Genomic DNA, 18353 nt, shown 5'->3' with positions numbered 1-18353 from the left:
GCAGGTGCCCATAAGTGATCCACATGCTGCTAAACAACAGTCGAGCGTCTCTTGCTCACTGGCACACAAACAGGCAAATGTCTCTTCAGAATCGTTGGGCTGGTGTTAAAGAAGTCTGCAAACCTAGGTGCCTGGGGTTTTGTAGCCCTCCCTTTCTCTCGCTCTCTCTCTCTCCTTCCGAGGCGGGACTGGGCGGTCTTTTGTCACATAACCAGCCTCTCTCTAGCACACCAGACCAGACAGACAGAAAAAAGAAAAGAGCAGAGGAGGAACGAGCAACAAGCCCGCCGCGAGAGCGCACAACATCCGCACCGCCCGAAACTGCGAGAAGTTCATTTTCCCGTGAAGAGACAAAAACAACAGCAGGTGTGGGAAGGCGCTCGTAACTTGCATAAGAAATTGGGCACATGTTGCCTCACAGTTGAGTTTCAAAGTTGCGTGCAAAATTCAAAGGCCTTCATTTTCACCTTAAAACAATTTCAAGTTCGTAACTATGCAACGTTTAAGTGGAGTTTCACAGGTTTATTTTACCTGCTCTTAATAACAATTTCTACTTTGTGCTTTGTTTGGAAGGAATAACATGTAATGAAGAAGAAAAAAAATCAACAGAAGTCCTAAAAAATGCATGGTTTCATCAAGACAATCATATCTATAATATTTTTAATTAATTTAAAAACAAATTGTTGCTCTCCAAAGGGGGAAAAAAATAGGAAAGGATTGCAATCAATACATAGTTGGAATACCGCTAGATGGCGTCGCAGAGCCAGAAAGCACTTTACCATGCATGGCTGTGCTGGAGGGAAGTTTAGTGAGGGTAAAAAAGAGATCAAGTCAGAGCAATAAGAACGGTTAGCAGGGGTAAGTTACATAATGTCTCTGTACGGTAGAACGCCATCCAAGCAAGACTGCTGGGCAAGGAAGGAGGTGACTTGCTCCAAGGTAAGGTGGGGGTATAACAAGTGAAATTAACTCGAACATTACAGCAGTTTGCTCTTAGTGAAATCAGCTTGGATTGTAATCAGATAGCGCTTTAATGATTTCTGCAGACAAACCCTCACGTACATTTCTGCACTTTGGAAGTATCACCAAACTAGAAATAAAGACAAAAAGGTCTACAGTTAAAAAATAAAAATAAAAAAATAAAATAAAACAGAGACCAAGAGAGATGTTGAGATGTTCTGTCTGTTAGTAAAAGCCACAGCTGATTTGAACCCCAACTGGGAAGTCAGTAAGAAAGAATAACAATATACTGGATGCATTTCACTGGATGCAATTATGCTCAATATGGCCTCATATCTGCAGTGCATCCAAGGAAAACGACGGGTAATTGGGCTCCAATTTGTGTGTTCATGGAGCAGAACTGCAATGGAAATAAGAACGTTAACTCACAATCTTGCACTGCTGTGCAATGCCAATTTAATAAGGAAATGCAGGAAAACATTTTACATAAGTGAGTCCTATAGAAGTGGAGGGGCTGAAGAAGGAGTCCTTTAAATAAAAGTTTCCATCAGGGAAAAAAAGTACAGTTCAGTGGAAATGAGTCCTGGTAAAGTAACTCAATAATGTCCCTAATCTTAAAGGGAATTGTTTTTTCTTAAGTTTGGCTCTATGAGAATTGTATTATTTAATAGCCTACGTGTAACAGATAACTCTTTTGTCATAGTCATTTAGTAGAAATCCAGTTCAGTAAGTTATGGATGTCACAACTTAGATCTGTCAAGATACAGTAGTATATTATAAGATTTAATTTACAGCAAAACCTGTTATTAGTCACAAAGAATATGGAGGCAGGATGCAGTTTTCTGTGTGAAACGCATACTGAGAGCAGAACATGTGAAGCATTTCCAGAGTTTTAACTAAACAGAAAAGTAAGGTAGGATAAAATAAAAATAAAATAGTGCTAGCTTTAAGCCAAAACATCTTTTTGCTTTTGTTACCATTTGTTTCATATCAGACAGTCACTCTGACAGTTAACCTTTGAAGGTTTTTAATAGGTATTGCAAGAACTTGCATTTTAAAGACTGTACAATTACATTTTTTGGTCTTGGCTGTTTGCAGAGAAATCATCAGCCTTAGCCCTTATTTTTATACAGTGCATTCCTAAAGTCAAACTTCAACTTATTTTATTGCCATTTAACATGAAACACCAAAACAATCTGGTTCGTATTCGTGAAGTTGAAGGAAAAATTTGCATTGTGTTTAAAAAAAAAAACAAAAAAAAAAAAACATTCAAATGTGGCATGCATTTGAACTTTTACTTATTTGTAAAACCTCCATAAACCGCAGTTAGAGCTGCATGTTTTTGGGTTATGTGTCCACTGGCTTTGTGCATCTTGAAATGTGCATTTTTGCTAATTCTTTGTTGCAAAATATGCTCAGGCTCAGAAAAACAATGAAGCGCACTCCTTGATTATTGACTTTCACATTCTTTTGCATGTTTGCTGTATCCCCTACATGATCAACTATCAGTTGTCTTTTCAACAGAGTAGACCTCTACAGCTCCTCCGGAGGTAAAATGGGCCTCTTGGCTGCTTCCCTGATTAATACTCTCTTATTTATGACTCTGCGATTAGAGTGTTTAGTAACTTTGTCATTGTGCCATTCTCTTTCCTTTTTCAGGTGATGGATTACACAGTACTTAGTAAGATGTTTTAAGCTTGAAACTGCATGTTTAAAGCACCCCACTTGACAGCTGGCCTTTTTTGTCCTATTCTATTCTATTCTATTCTATTCTATTCTATTCTATTCTATTCTATTCTATTCTATTCCAAATAAATAGGACCTTTCACCTACTTTTGGCTTCACAGTTCACTTGAATACACACCTCTGCTGTCTCTTGGCAGACTTCTCTGTTTCTTTTGCTTTCTCTGTAGCTCTCCCTCCCGCCCCTCATCCCTTTCTGTTTTTCAGTGTACACATTAGAATGTGTAACACACACATACACACACGCCTAGATACGTAAATACACACACACAAGCAGGCGCACACGCACGCACATACACACACACACCTACACACGCACACACACACACACACACACACACACACACACACACACACACGCACGCACACACACACACACAAGCTGAAAGGATAAGCAGAGCATTCAAACTTTCCCCCTTTCTTTCTCCGTCTCATTCTTTTACCGCCATTGTTTCCGCGAGGTACAGCTGCCACGCGAGTTGGAGTGGGTCGCGTGCCAACCCTAATCTCAACAGGTGTTCTTTTTGTGCCCCTTCCACCCCCCCACTCCCCACACCCCTTTTGCTCCTCCTACCAACCCCCAACTTTTTTTTTTGTCTGCGTTTGTTCTTTATCTTGCACTTTCTCGCAACTTCCCTGAACATTTTCCTTCTCCTGCTCTTAAATTCAAGATGCACTCTAAGCTAAACTCTCGTGATTGTAAAATCAAGTCGGTAGTAATAAAGAAGTGAAAGAAGACATGAAATCTGAGATGCACTTTAGGTCTCAGACATAGTTGAAGATTACTTTGAAACATCTGTAGACTAAATGAATATAAAATGATCATATAGGTATTTGTTAAGTCCGTAGAAAATGTTTAACAGGCTCACTCCTGTTTCACATTTTGCTCATTCGTCTTCCCTCAGGCAGCTGCTCTCCTCACTACTATGGATAGGTGTAGCAAAGTCAAGTTTCCTGTATCTGTAACTTGAGCAGTGCATTCTCAAAGTATGTGAAAGTATTGGTAGATATCTCCTACTTTGTTGGGGAACTTACATGAAGTTCTCCTATAGGCTGAAGTGCAACAGGAAGTTACCTCTCTCTACTTTGTATGTGCACTCCCTCCTCTGCTTCTGCTCTCTCAGCCCTCTCCACCCCCCCTCAGCTCTCTGCTCGTTTTAGCTCAGTTTGCGTTATTGGCATGAATGCTAGATGAGGAATGCTGCCAAATCTCCCCCATCTCCCTTTTCTTTTCTCTCCCCCCTTCTCGCTCCGCAGATAAATCCGATCTGAGGTCATCTGTTATTCAGAACAGTGACACCATATGGTCTGCCACCCACTCGAAGTACATCTAGTTGGTTTCATGAAAACTTAAAATCTTCCCATATTTAAATATTAATGGAGGTGTGTATTGACCAGCTGTCACAAACACTACTTAGAGTTTAGCCGGCCTGCACTTTGAATCTTTAGCAGCGGTACGTTCATTACCAAACATGCTGATCTTTCATGACACAGCGAGGCGAGGATGTTGGAAGAAGTTGTAAAAACAAAGGGTTAAATCCTGACATGAGTAAACTATCCAGTTGGCTGCGAGAACAAAACATAGATTTTAAATAAGGTGCATGAACACTGACTAACAGCAAACAGGCTCGACAAAAGCCAGCAGTCATACAAACAATTAAGATTCTACCCAATCATTTGCTAATCCCAGCCAAAGCTTGACCTTTATAGCAATTAAAATGCAATGCTTAAGGCCAGACTCTTTTTAAAGAAAAAAAAAAAAGAAAAACAGTGGAGGTGCTATGAATACAGACAAGGGACTATTGGGAATAGACTGCCTTTGAATTGTGAATTAAAGAAGTGAGAAACATTTCAGTTGTTTGCGAACCTTTTTTAATGCAAATTTTTGAATTAATTTGAAAAATGTTACCACCTTTAATACCCCTGATTATTTCCAAGTCATTAATAGGCAAGCTTCTGTATCTGATGTAGAATCCTAAGAAAAGTCCTAACTAGTGCACAAGCATGTGGAAATCTGGATGCTTCCACTGAAATAGTTTAATGCTCTCTAAAAGCAAAGGTAAATTGTGGATTGTGTATGTTTATGAGTAAACATGCCAGTCAAAGACTAGAGGTAAAGAGCAATCTCTGCCTCCACAGACTGAAATAAAAAGGGTTTAATAAGCAAAATGAAGCTTATCAAAGCTGAATGTTGGTACAATGTATGAAAATATAACTTACTGAAATAGGGCAAGTTCTTTGGACTAATCTCAAACTGTATTTTATTGGGATTTCAATGTTGCGCACAACCAAGAGGCTACATTTTGGCCTCATCTGACCAGAGCACATTTGATTACATAAAATACCAATAAAAACTTTTTGCAGGACGCAGTATCTGAGATACAACACAATTGCATTTGGGTCATTTAACACTCTCACATATATTCCCTTGATGTGTGATCTGATCAGCTCACCCAAACCTTTACTGGACAAGAGTAAATTAAAAGACATTGGGCCAACAGTTCATTGTTTCCCTCCATCACAATGGATACAATGAAGTTCTTTGATTTATTATATTTCTACTATCAACAACGCCAGTGTTGCTAGTAATGTGTTTTTACAACCCTGTAACAGACAGATGGCTAGTTACTGTATATATGAAATGTATTTATTCACTGATATTTAGAAAAGGTTGTTTGAAAAGGTGTTTTTTTTTCTTTTTTTTTTTTACATGTACACACACACACACACACAGACAAAAACACATATCTGAGTGCAAATGCACACCCACCTTCAGCAGCTAAGTGTTATCTTATCCAGAAAGAGCAGCTGCAAAGTATGACCCCAACTTAGCTGTTAATGATTTGTGATGTGTAACTCAGAGCGTGCATGTGTCTCTGGGTGTATATGTATCTAATTTACCACCTCGGTCTCTCCTTTCCCTAACTGACAGGAGCCGATTACTAAAGATCCAGCTCTGATTTGTGAAGTTCAGCAGGTTGAGTTTGAACATCTGTCACATTTCAAGGTTGTCTCTGTCAGGGAAAGCAAACACAGGCAGGGAGAAACTACCAGGGCAGTGATTAAGCAGAATACACACACGCACACGCACACATGCACACATATTAAGCAAATTTGTCACAACAGTCTGGTACATGTATAACATTACATATGTTTCTTAGACATTATGTAATGTTCTCGTGTTTCCCCATACAGTCTGGTTGAATTAGGCAATGGGAAATATTTAACAATAGATTTTCAGCAACAGTGACTCTGTTCATCGTACCAAGTTTAATGTGTTTAGTTAATTAGTTTTCATTTATTCTAACCCCATGATGTTGCATAGCAACAATGCTTTCTTGAGAAGCATGTAAAATTAAGATATGATCAGAGTATATGCCTTGGAAAAAAAAAATTAAAACAATGCTTTGCAGCCAAATATTTTTAGATACTTAGTGCTACAGATATACAGGTGTGCAGCTGTGTGTTTTAGCATTTCTTACTTTGTAAGGCTCATTTTTTGTTGAAGAAAGACCTGCCTCTTCTTATTGAGTTCAAAGCCTGGGCACTATAAGCAGAAGTGTTTTTGAGTTTCAGGATTCGATTTAGGACTAAGGTATGAATTGAGTTTAGGTTAGTGTTACTGTTTGGAATGTAATGGTAATGGTCTGGTTTAGGGTAAAGGTCAGGGTTAGGCTACAGAAATGAGTGAAAGGTGAATGTAAGTCAATGCAAAGTCTTTGCATTGTGTGTGTGTTTGTGTGTCTATCAAAGGTGACCAGCTATCCTTGAGCTTTCACAGAAAGCGGGTATCAGGGAGACATGGTGTCACCGTGTCACCCCCCAACCCTACTTGTGCAATGCCTGTGTGTGTGCGTGCGTGCGTGTGTGTGGGGGAAGATACCTCTTTCGAGATCCCTGCTAACCTGCCCCAGGCTGACTGCACAGATGACACGCCAGGAAAGGTCCCTTGAGTGAACCTCAGGTGATGTGGCAGTAGCGTGTGTCTGTGTGTGTGTGTGTGCTTCACATCTCTGGAGATTAACTACTGCTTTCAGGCTTTAGATGGCAAATCCACACACACTTATGCATGGGCACATAGTCACCATTCTAGAGGTTTGTTCTCTCTGCACATTGACTGTAAAATCAGAGAATTTTAGACTTAAAGAGAAAACAAGGAGGAGGACATGGAGAAGTTACAGATAAAACAAAAAAGAGGATCACAATTATCCTGTGGTGCACAAGCAACCTTTCCAGAGTATACCATGCCTCTCACCTGATGACTACAAGAGATAGTGATAATAAATAATCCTTTTAAAAGCACATTAGTCAGTGTTGTCCTGTACCACATAAAAATTACACAGCCATTGCTGACTATACCTTGAAAATATTTCTGTATGAAAAACATAACTAAAAAAACTGTGAAAATATATCATCATTTGAAAAAGCAATTTGTTAAATTCAGTCGGTTTGGGGTTGTAACTTCAGATGAGTTTTTCATTAGTTTCATGTTGACAAAAACTTGAAATACCGATACAAATTTTCCACATTATGTCCTACAGATACATAAATCATACTTTTCCTGGTATTGTTTTCTCAAAACAGTTGCATTATTCTGAAAAACACAAGGTTGCAGCACAACATGTTTGTGTTTGTAGAAAGTAGAACCAGAAAATCCCTAAACATTAAACCTTTAATAAGTTGGAAGATGCAATTTAAAATGCTGATGAGCTTGGGATACCTTAGTTGTCAACTCATCAGTCCTAAAATTAAAATCCACTCACTTTAATTTAATTAAACTGTGACTTAATCATGAAGATGCAAGGATGTTAGAGAATTAACTTCGTAATATTATCTCATCATTCATTGTGATGGGCTCAACTCAACCATCATGGGTTTAATCTGTTCAGTCTTTTCATGAGTCTGATAGTTAAAGCTAATCTTATTAACTTTGTCACTTTCTTTCAACATGTAACTCTGTTCTTAAAAAAATACTGGTTAAACTTTAGCAAGATATTAACTGCAAAAACAACCAACCTATAACTGGATTTTGATCCTGTATTGGAAAATGTTTTACTGCTAAGTTTGTATGATAATTTGAAAGAAACACCTATTTTGTTTTAAATGAAAAACCTATAAATTGCATTATGTATCATTAAATACACTCATACCATGTGTCCTTGTATTTTCTTTTTCACATCAGAAAGTACAGGTTGGCTTTCTGCAGCTATAGTAAATATAATGTCTATGATCTGGGTTCCATCATATTACAAGCATATAGGATGTAATCCATCCTCCGGCAAAGTGACAAAGTGTTTTCTCACCAATTACTGACTGCCATTTCCCTCTTCACACCTGGCAGTGGGAGGATGTGCTTGACAATCTGTATGAGCACATGTGTGTCTGTCAGATTGAGAGGAAAGAAAGGGGGGAAAAAAGTAGGAGGAAAATGGGCAACGAGAGCCCTGTAGTCAGACTAAGTCAGAAAAATGAAGGTCTCATTTGCTTTCACATTTTTTCAGCTGTTATCGGGTTTTTTGATAATCCCATGTCACTAATTTTCAACATGAATTACCATGTTGTTTTAAGGTAATGTTCATTTAAGTTAGATGAAATTAGGGTTTTGTTTCGTTGTTAGCTATAATAAATAGCTAACAACGAAACAAATAATAAATAATAAATTCAATATTTATTTAAAAATTGGTTTTTGAAACTGATTTTATAATGGTCAATTAGCTGTTTTAAAATTAATTTAAAACAAATAATGTTTTGGTTCACCAAATCAAATGTGATTAGAAAATTCAGCACTAAATTATGTTAGTCCAAAGTCTCTTCTTGCAAAATGTAACTGAACTTGTCAGGCTGTTATAACATGGGTGATGCATCCCATAACACACTGCAGAGAAACATCTGAAGTGTTTTCGAGTAACACCTACTAGTGCAGTTATTATAAATGATTTAAGCTTCTTCTGTCATTGTAGTATTAGTGTGAACATGTTGCAACCTAATAAACTAAGCCTTTCAATCACAAATCTACCATCAATTCTCAAAAACCTCTATTGAAAATTAAATGAAATAGGTTCAGCTGATATTGCCCTTACTGTAGTATCATCGTCAGTCAATTAAACATCTTAGAATTTATTCTAATACATAAGCTTAGAAGCTGAAGCAGAGGAAACCGACACCTGCTTTTCTCCTACTGGCCAAAAGCTGCTGAAGAAGAAAATAAGCTTTTATTTTTCTTCACGTGTGGGTTGAAAATCTGTCAAAGCAACTGTGAGATGGAACAAGAATAAGCTGTTTTACTGGTAGTCAGACCTTGGCAGACAATGCTCTCTTACTCATGTCTGATCTTTCTGACAAGCGCAGTGGCACATAGCACATCCTCCCATTTTCACTTTCACTCAGTGAGGATTCAGACTATTAACGACACCCGTCAGTGTTTTAGCCTTTAGGATGTTGGGACGGTTTAACATTGTTACACAGCGTCACCTCATGTTTCAGATAATTCAATGGTTTTGCTTTGAATCTAGTTGCTGTTTTTCCTCTGCTTTGCAAGAATCAAAGAGAAGAGTTTGGTTTCACTGCTTGCTGTCTGTGATCAAGGCCGTCTACAATAGCGATGTCCTGATCTGATCCCAGGAATCAGGTTCTCAATCAAGGCATTTTTAAATGATTGGTATTGCTTTTGAAACGCAGCTTCCAGCTCCTGTTGTTCTACCGTCTGCAGCCTGTAATTATGTCTGCTGTACTTCCAGCAAGAACCAGTTTTCAACAACCATGGCTTATTTTCTCAAGCACCATTTGCAAAACTGTATTATAGTTTGTGCACTTTACCTTGTTGATTAAATCTAGATTTCCAGCTTTGAATCCAGGCCTTTCTTCATCCTTTGTTGTTATATCCAAGTGAGAGAGAAGCTGCAATCGCTTCTTACTGTCTGTGTGAGGTTGCTTAGGACACATATATTTACTACAACATTCTAGTTTAATTTTAATGCAGTACTTTTTCAGTAAGTTCTGTCTACATTACAGGTAAATGTAACTACAACTAAAAAATGTTTCAAGCAAATTTATCAAAAACTCTTCAATACAGAACAGGATCATGGTAATGTTGCCTTACCAGTACAGTATTTACTCATTGGATTATTTGACTACGACTTCATATCACCAGATAACTTCAAACTTTCTTTCTTTTCTTTTCTTTTTTTTTTTAGCACACAAAGGAAGCCTTTAGTGGCTAGGAAAAAAATAAGACATAAATTCCACCTGTTGGAGATCAGCAAGAATAATCAATTTTTTATAAAACATCCCAAGACCCCTCAGCCAGTAGCAGAACACCTTCAAACAGAGCCAGGCTGGACCATTACCTTCCTGTGCAATTAAAAAAAGAATTGTTCCCTCCTGCACAGTGTGGGGTTTCTCCCCTTGAATTGGATTGTATGTAGATTTTTTACTGGACCAATCAGCAAACAGAAGGTGAGGTTGTGACTGATCACGTCCATTGCTTGTGGTGTTTTAGAATTGTAGTCTGCCTGTAGTTTTAACAGTGGCAAGCATTGAACTCGCACAATACATACGTCACGGGCAGACGTTGGCAACTGGGTAAAATTTAAAACCTCAATACAGTCCACGCAATCAGGAAGGTATCGGTTCTCAACAGCCGAGAGCCGGGACACTCTGTACGTAGCAAATAGCATAAGACGAGTGGCTGGGTTTTACCTTCTTGCTAAAGACTCTGAAAATTATGTTTTCTTGAAGAAAGTAGGGCGGTGGCAGAGTAGTGTTCCTGTTTGAATTTACTTGCACTGTTTACCTTTGGTTTCTCTCTGTTTAGGATTAGGTTTGTTTGGTTTGCTTGTTTATATCAAGGTAAAAATGTGCTTGGCTGTAAATGACAATGATTTTCAGTGTTTAACTAGTGGTTGAAACCTAACATTGAAGGTTGCCTTATGCATCATTTTTGACACAAGGGCTTAGCAATCCCTTCGACTCACCTAACTGGTGACGATGTAAGAAAAAGGGGAAATTATTGTATTTTTGTATTGGCAGTATGAGATTTGAGTACCAAATGGAGAGTTGTAACTGAAGCCTTTGGTAATTCCCTGTACTTTTGTAAGAACAGACTGTATGTGCTTCTGGATCCGTTTTGTCCTCCCTGAGGCCTCTTTGAAATTGGTACTGACATATTTAAACAGAAGTAAATAACAAAAGCATACATGTTGGTATCAATCAGTGGACATTTAGCGTGTTTGCAAAACCCTCACCACCACGAAACTATTAAACCGTGCAGAAATGTACAAGGATGTACCCTAAATTACTAAATTAGAATCTGATTTAGTTATCAAGTATGCAAAATACTCAAATAATTTTCCTTCTGGTGATGGCATCTGGTGTAGAAGAAAAGTAAATTATCAATAGTTTTGTATTTGTAGATTTATTGACATTGCACCAAATAAAAACATCAAGACAAAGAAGTCTAAATAAGCCAAGTCCCATAAAGTGCATATCATTTGAGAAAAGGGAATGGAAAAGATTAGAGAGCAATATGTATGCATACAAAAATAGCCTAGGAGGATATTGAATTCTATAAAAAAAAAAAAGAGCAACAGTTCATTAAAAACTGGCAATCAACTGGGGCCAGTTATCACATATTAGGCTGATGTGTGAGCCAGAGGAAGATGTCACTACCCTTCTTTGAAAGGACTAGGGAACAAAATAGCAGGAGAGGAAGGAGCTGCAGCTGAGAGAAACAACATCAGGCTTCATCTCTGTGCCAGGACTGACTTCATCCACTTTTTTCCCTCTCTCTCTGTCTCCACGCGGGACGCTTCAGACTGACGATCACAGCAATTCTTGCTATTTCACAGAAAGCAGAGCATTATGACAGTGTTCCCAAAGAGAGCTTAAAGTTATCCAGAGTCTTACCTAACTTTGTAAAGTATTGTTTTGTGGAACATGAGAAATGCTGTAGGTTTGTTGAAAAGAAAGAATATCTGGTTTTCTTGTTTGCTCTCTGATGCTTTCTTTCAAAGATGTTTATATGCTTTTATGCATAATAAAACTTATGTGCATGATTTTCTTAAATTGTTAGCATTCTATTAGTTGGGTTGCAACACATGAATTGCATTGTGTATGATTATCCAGCATACTTATGGACACACCTACTGCAAAAAATGGGTTCATACAAAGTATGCAAATACAACATTATGATCACATAAATAGGTTTCAAGCATGCAACAATGGTTGGCATACAGTCATTTTTGATGGTTATAATAATATCAACCTTGACATATCAGAACTCACTTGGGCATTTCCATGAACTTCTTTGGATATATGTACTTAACCACGGTAAGTACATTTACATACATTGTATCTTTCTAGGAGTAGAAAGATATGTTGGAATAAAAGGGCTCAGATCAAATGAATATTTGATTTAAACTATTTCCTTAAAACGTTATGCTTAGCCATTTTTCCAAAGCTCGCAGTTCTGATCACTTTTTAGGCAAGTTAACTTATAAGGAATATGACGCCTGACTAAACCCAGATAATTCTGAAAATCTTCCCGCTGGCTTATGTCAAAATAAAACCACATCTAATAGTAATATGTTATAGAAAATGACTTGGAACCATCAGTCATGACAGGTTAAAAGGCGTTTCGGGGTGACAGACACTACAGGTTTTGTGTTTTGTTTGTTTGTTTGTTTTTTCACAAGAAGCACCATAATATATGAAATTTTTTTATTATTATACCATCCCACAGAAGGTTACTTTGCAATAAACTTTAAGCACCCACAGTACCAGGGTACTGTACACAGAATAAATGAAAGAGCAGTCACAAGATACAAAAATAAACCAATAACAAAATTATTCTGAACTAATTTAAACAGTCTACAGTCCTGTATTAAAATAAGAAAACAATCATGCAAACAGTCAGTTATATTTCTAGGTACACTTGTGTAAACATACAGATCAACAAGCAGTGTTGAATGAATATAATATAATTACATAGTTTGTGCCGGAAATGAAATGCCTAGCATCATAAAGAAGTACCCTTTCTCACTTGAAAATGACTGAGGTTTCACATTTGCAAAAGACATTCAAAATAAATATTAAATGGAGGTGAACCAATCAGGTGGTACCTGGCTGACATAAATGTTTAGTTTCTTTAAGGTCTGGTCTCCCCATTCTGACTTTTAAAGACATATTTTCTGAGGACTATAACATCCATCCATCCATCCATTTTCTGAACACCCTTGTCCCTCAGTGGGGTCGGGAGGGGTGCTGGTGCCTATCTCCAGCTAACGTTCCGGGCGAGAGGCGGGGTACATTCTGGACAAGTCGCCAGTCTGTCGCAGGGCGGACTATAACACAATAAAGATAAAATAAAGGTGTCCACAGGTTCTTTGATAAAGGTAAGTCATTTTTAATTCAACTTTTGAATTCTAAAGTTGAATTAAACTTTGCAATTAAACTTTAAGAACCTGGAGAAATTCTTTAAGGCTCTCAAATTAGTTAAATCCATTAGTATTTAATCTAGTTAGTCAAACTAGTGTGACAGTAAGTAATTATTTTCAGTTTCAGTTTCAAGCATCCAATGTCCTGAGGTGAGTGGAGCATCCGCACACTAGAATGAGATTCAGTAATGCTAATAATGACTCAGTGCATCTCTTGCAGTACTGGGTATTTGTGGTCTGAGTTCTAAAGATGATAGTAGAACCAGTTATTTTATTTTACTGAACTTATAACAGTGCACATTGTCTTATTTGGATTTATTGATAATATTGTGAGTTCTTAATATTGATCCATTTCATGATTAGGAAAAAAAAAATCTAATTTTTGTCATGTTTGAGCTCTACTGTACCATAGCACCTTATCTGTGTTCAATTAAGGTTCTGTAGTACTTTAATTTGTGCCACAGCACAATAATGGTAAAATTTGTTAATTGCTATGTCTGACTGAATGATGGAAAAATCTCTTGTGTTCGATGATTTTGGCAGACGTTTAAATAGTTTCTGAGGTGTCAACAAATGCACTCGTGCAAACTTTCACAACCTCTTTTTCACTGTATGACGGCCTCAGATGTATAATCCATGCCCCGCAAAGCTGCATCCAGTCAGCCAACAAACCCGAACACTTTCTGCCAGTCTGCCACCACAGAGTTAGCAACAGTCTGCGTTTTGCCTCCCTCTCTTCTCCAAGCCAGTCGCTCTGCACTGCGGCAGGCAGGGGAAACAGACTCACACACGTTTCTGCTTCGCTCCTATGTTTCTGGAAGGAAACAGACAAGGACAGAGATGCTGGCCAGCACAGCATTTTGTGGAGAACAACCTCTCGGAGTCTTTATTTTATTTTTTTATTTTTTTGTCATTGTGATGAAAGTTGTTTTAAAGGTCTTTGGAGTATCGTCATCATGAAAGGAATATACATCACTCAAGTGACATGCCAAAAAAAACGACACAAACACCCAAAGTGGGAGGATAGAAAAGAAAAACTTGGACCTGTGTGTTGGATTTTGGAAGCAAACGGACACAAAGCGTTCCAGTGGTCTTTTTTTTTTTGGATGGGGTGAGAAGAGATGAGGGATGCCAGTGTTTTCTCTGTTGAAAACCCTCCGTCAGTGGATGACCCTTCAGCTCTGGACATGTTCAGCCTCTACCTGAATGCTGTGACTGATAAAAACAACAGAAATCTCTTGTGCTCCCTCTCAGGATAAAGACGCGCCCAGGCCTTGTAATCGTGCAGCTCCTGCTCTCTCCAGATGCGATATAAATTATATCCAGAACAGCAGTGTCCAGTCAGGCGAGCCATCCAGCAACACGCGCCCAGCCTGGAGAATCTGCGTCCCCAGCGAAGGAGGAGAGGCACAGAATGAACGACTGAACGGCGAAAGAAGGAGAGACACAGGAGAGAGGCTTCCAGACGGGGTGACCTACATTAACCGCTGTCTGGAGAAAGAGCAAGAGGGAGAGGGAAGAGGAGCTGGAGACTGGGAGAGAGAAAAAGAGAGAGAGAGCTAAAGTTGAGTGAGGAAATAAAACGGCAAATGAGGAAAGAATACAACAGCAGAATCAGAAGAAAACTCATCTTAAAATTCTGTTTAATTTCCCAGTTTTCCATATGGACTATGGATGTTTCTAACTCGCCCTTGTACTTTATTTGTTTTTCTGCTTGATGTTTGCTGCTTTTTGTTTCCTTTATTGAACATCTGACTGGAATGTGAAGGCGATAAACTGCCTTGATATAACACCCACCTTCACAATTGTGTTGTATGATCTCAGTGCAGAATACCAGACAATGTATTGATAAAAAATAATACATATGTTCTTGCTTTGATCATTTATTTATTCTTTAGCTCTGTTTTTAACCATGAGCCCACTATGTGAGAGAGATAACAATCAGTGGCATCATTAATCTGTCAGTGCATAAGCATTACAATGTTGACACATTGGTTCCTTTTCTTTACTGTGACTTAAGGTTGACTCACACATGCCTTAGAAAGACCCATCTTATACTACAGCATTACAGAGGCAACTTTCAATCTAACCAGGAATGTCCCAATCAGGTCACAAGTGTTATGTAATAAATATTTTTTGTTCATCTACTAAATCTGAGGTTTCCCTAACAATCTCTTTTTGACTCTTGGCAATCACATTCACAGTAAAAGAGAGACTGTATTGTATGTTGCAGTGTCATGTCTGTCTCTACCATGGGACCACCGATACACCATGTTTAGGAAAGCCCAGAAAACTTTCAGTGTTGAACATTGCCCCCCAGAATGCAGCTGACACACCAGCAATGACCTTTTACTAACTTAAAAACAAAGATTAAGTTCATTAAGAAGGAGAACGTTTACTGCAAGTTTAGTGTGCACACGATTACTGGAAATACTCTATAATCAGACCTGAATAATCAAAAACAATTATATTGAAACAGATGTAAAACATGTGACCATCAGCCTCGCACAGTCTGTTTGTCCAGACTCCAGTTCGGATCTAAACAGCATGTGTGTCTGGACCAAGGTCTAACTCTCAAACATATAGCACTCTACAATTATTTCCAAAGTTTACGGTCATATGTTTACCTTTACACTGATGTTCACAGTGAAAGGACAGAGAAAGAGATTATATCATGTCCTGCATCTCTTAGTTGATCTGTTTTTTGAGCCACTCATATCTCTGTGAGGCTGAAGGAGACCTGACTGCACCGTTACACATCATTAATATCAAAACTTGATTTCTGTAAATGCCTATTTTGAAACATTCAGATCGTTGTGAGAGAGAAAAAATAATAATCTGATTGGAATACGCTCCAATGTATCAAAATACAGTAACTGCAAAACACTTTGGTGATTGAAATTGAAAACATTTTTTTTTTATAACTTTAAACATGCTGTTCCTTCAAATGAACCAGAAATGTGTTTTGAGCAGGATGTGGCTTTCTACTTCGTCATGACTCCACACACAGCAGAAGCGTGAGCTTCTCCAACTCAAACCCAGTTAACCTTCAATAGTTCGTAGTTTTCAATTATAAAACAGCTCGTTTGTTATCAGTATCAAAGCGAGTGAACATGCTGCAGAGAATGTAAAGACAGTTAAATAAAGCAATTAGAAATATACTGATACGTCTCCGATAAGCTTGGCACAATAGCCTTTATTTGCATGAAAATGTGGAGGACTCTTCTGAAAAGCTAATCTTATAATCAATAAAGCAACTGTGTGTAATTTACTTATTTAGGCAATAATCAAATGCACCTGTTACAAGAGCAGTCTCACAAAATCTTGACTGATAATTCCTTGGTGTTGCTTTTAAAGAACCGTTTCTAATCTTTTAAGGCTGCTTTAAGAAGTGTTTTTTGAGCTTTTAAAATATTTGTTTTTCTTTAATTCATTTCTGAGACCATTTGTTGTTTGCACACATTGAAATTACTCTCAAACTCAAGCAATGAACCAGTGTTAGGTCTGCACATAGCAGGTGACCAGTTAAAAAGAACCAGTTTTAGATTAGATCCTTAGGCACTTTGTTTTCTTCTTAGAGGAAGAAAAACAACTTCTTGAACGTTCTTTCCATTGATTAAGCTGAAGAAAGAAACACAACTTCAAACTCATAAAATAATAGTTTTGCACCAAATGTTTACAAAAACCTAAACTACAAAACAAAGTACGATACCTCGGTCTTCGCTGCATTTACTTTCTTTGACACAACTTCCAGGTATTGACCATCTGCTGTTGATAGCTATTTGGGCCTGAAATCTTCGTCTATTTTCCTTTTGTCTGGCTTCATAATTCTTCATCTCTTGGAGCGCTTTTCAAGTAGATTAATCAAAAACTCTTCTTAGCTTCCAACTCTGGTCTGAAAAGCTGAACTGCAGGTAATGGTTTGTGCTTTTTATTTAATCTGTTGCATGGATATGCTTTTTTTTTTTTTTAGCCAGTTCATAATCTCGTCTTGATTATTGTAACAGTCCTTTTATGTGTTTGAATAAGATCTTGGCTGCTAAGAATGCTGCAAGGCCTTTAACCTACACATGAAAGCGACGGCACACTACTCCAGTTTTAACCTCCTTGTATCGGCTTCCAGCACATTTTAGAATTAAATTAAAATGTTTAGTCTTTAGAGGTCTGTTTGGTGAAGCCCTAGCACATATCTCTGACCATTTCACAGTATCCTGTCAAAGGCTGTTGTTGGGTTCATGAACACATTTTAAGACAAGATTGAATAAATTGTTAAGAGCGTTGCCACTAGATTGTCGAATTTGATGTTTCCATCTCTGCGTTGGCATAATTTTGTAAATTATTCTAAGAAGCAATTTAATACTTGCTTTTAAATATTTTTTTTATGTTGCCTGATGTTGTATGTATTCTGGTTCTTTATCATCTTTTTGCTTGTTGTCATCGTGCAGTACTTTGTGGTCCTAGACCTGTAAAATGCTCTAAGTAGATAATAAAGTTTACAGACTTAATCACTTAAACACTGGCCAGAATCGCTGATCAAGACAACTTTGACAGCTAAAAGAAAAAGTCTGGGGGGGAATTACAAGAAAGGTTTAAAAGTTTTGTAAAGCGCTGTAAATCCAACCTTGTGAGATTTCCGTCAACTTTCCCTGCAGAAGAGGCGCTAGCAGGGGACTTCACACATGACACCAACATGTTCAGCTGCCATCAGATTAGAAGAAACCTTTGCGGGGAGAAGGCTTTTCTTTCTCTGAGCTGTCCCTATATCTGTCGGTGTGCCTTATGGATGGAAAGCTGTCAGTCTGAAATGCTGGCTGCTCGCGAGCTGCTTCTCGCAGCTTTTTTGTAGCTGAGCGTACAGTTGGTAAGGTGGTAAACTGAAGTGTGACTGCCTGCCTGGCTGGCTGAGCGTTTGTCCATCTGGAAGTAGTGGTTTTTGTACCGTCATACCACAAGGTTTCAGACTGGCTTTTTGACTTAGACATGGCTTAGATAAGTTCCCAGCTGTCTTATCTATAAATCTGCGAGTCTAGCTATGCATCAGAGTGAAAAGAACTGATTTTTTTATTTCTCATCACACTTATTAGGGTTTTAATGCTCGTTTTCAAGCTTTTCTACCCTCACCCTTCTACGTCCGCTGTCCCTGATTCGGGAATCGATGTTAAGGACACAAATGGGAAATGGGGTTGAAAGAGAATGAATGACATGGGTAATAGAAAA

This window comes from Poecilia latipinna, unplaced genomic scaffold (assembly GCF_001443285.1).
Source record: "Poecilia latipinna isolate Pla-1442-1.1 unplaced genomic scaffold, P_latipinna-1.0 Scaffold135, whole genome shotgun sequence".
Taxonomy (NCBI): domain Eukaryota; kingdom Metazoa; phylum Chordata; class Actinopteri; order Cyprinodontiformes; family Poeciliidae; genus Poecilia; species Poecilia latipinna.
This window is presented reverse-complemented; position numbering follows the sequence as displayed.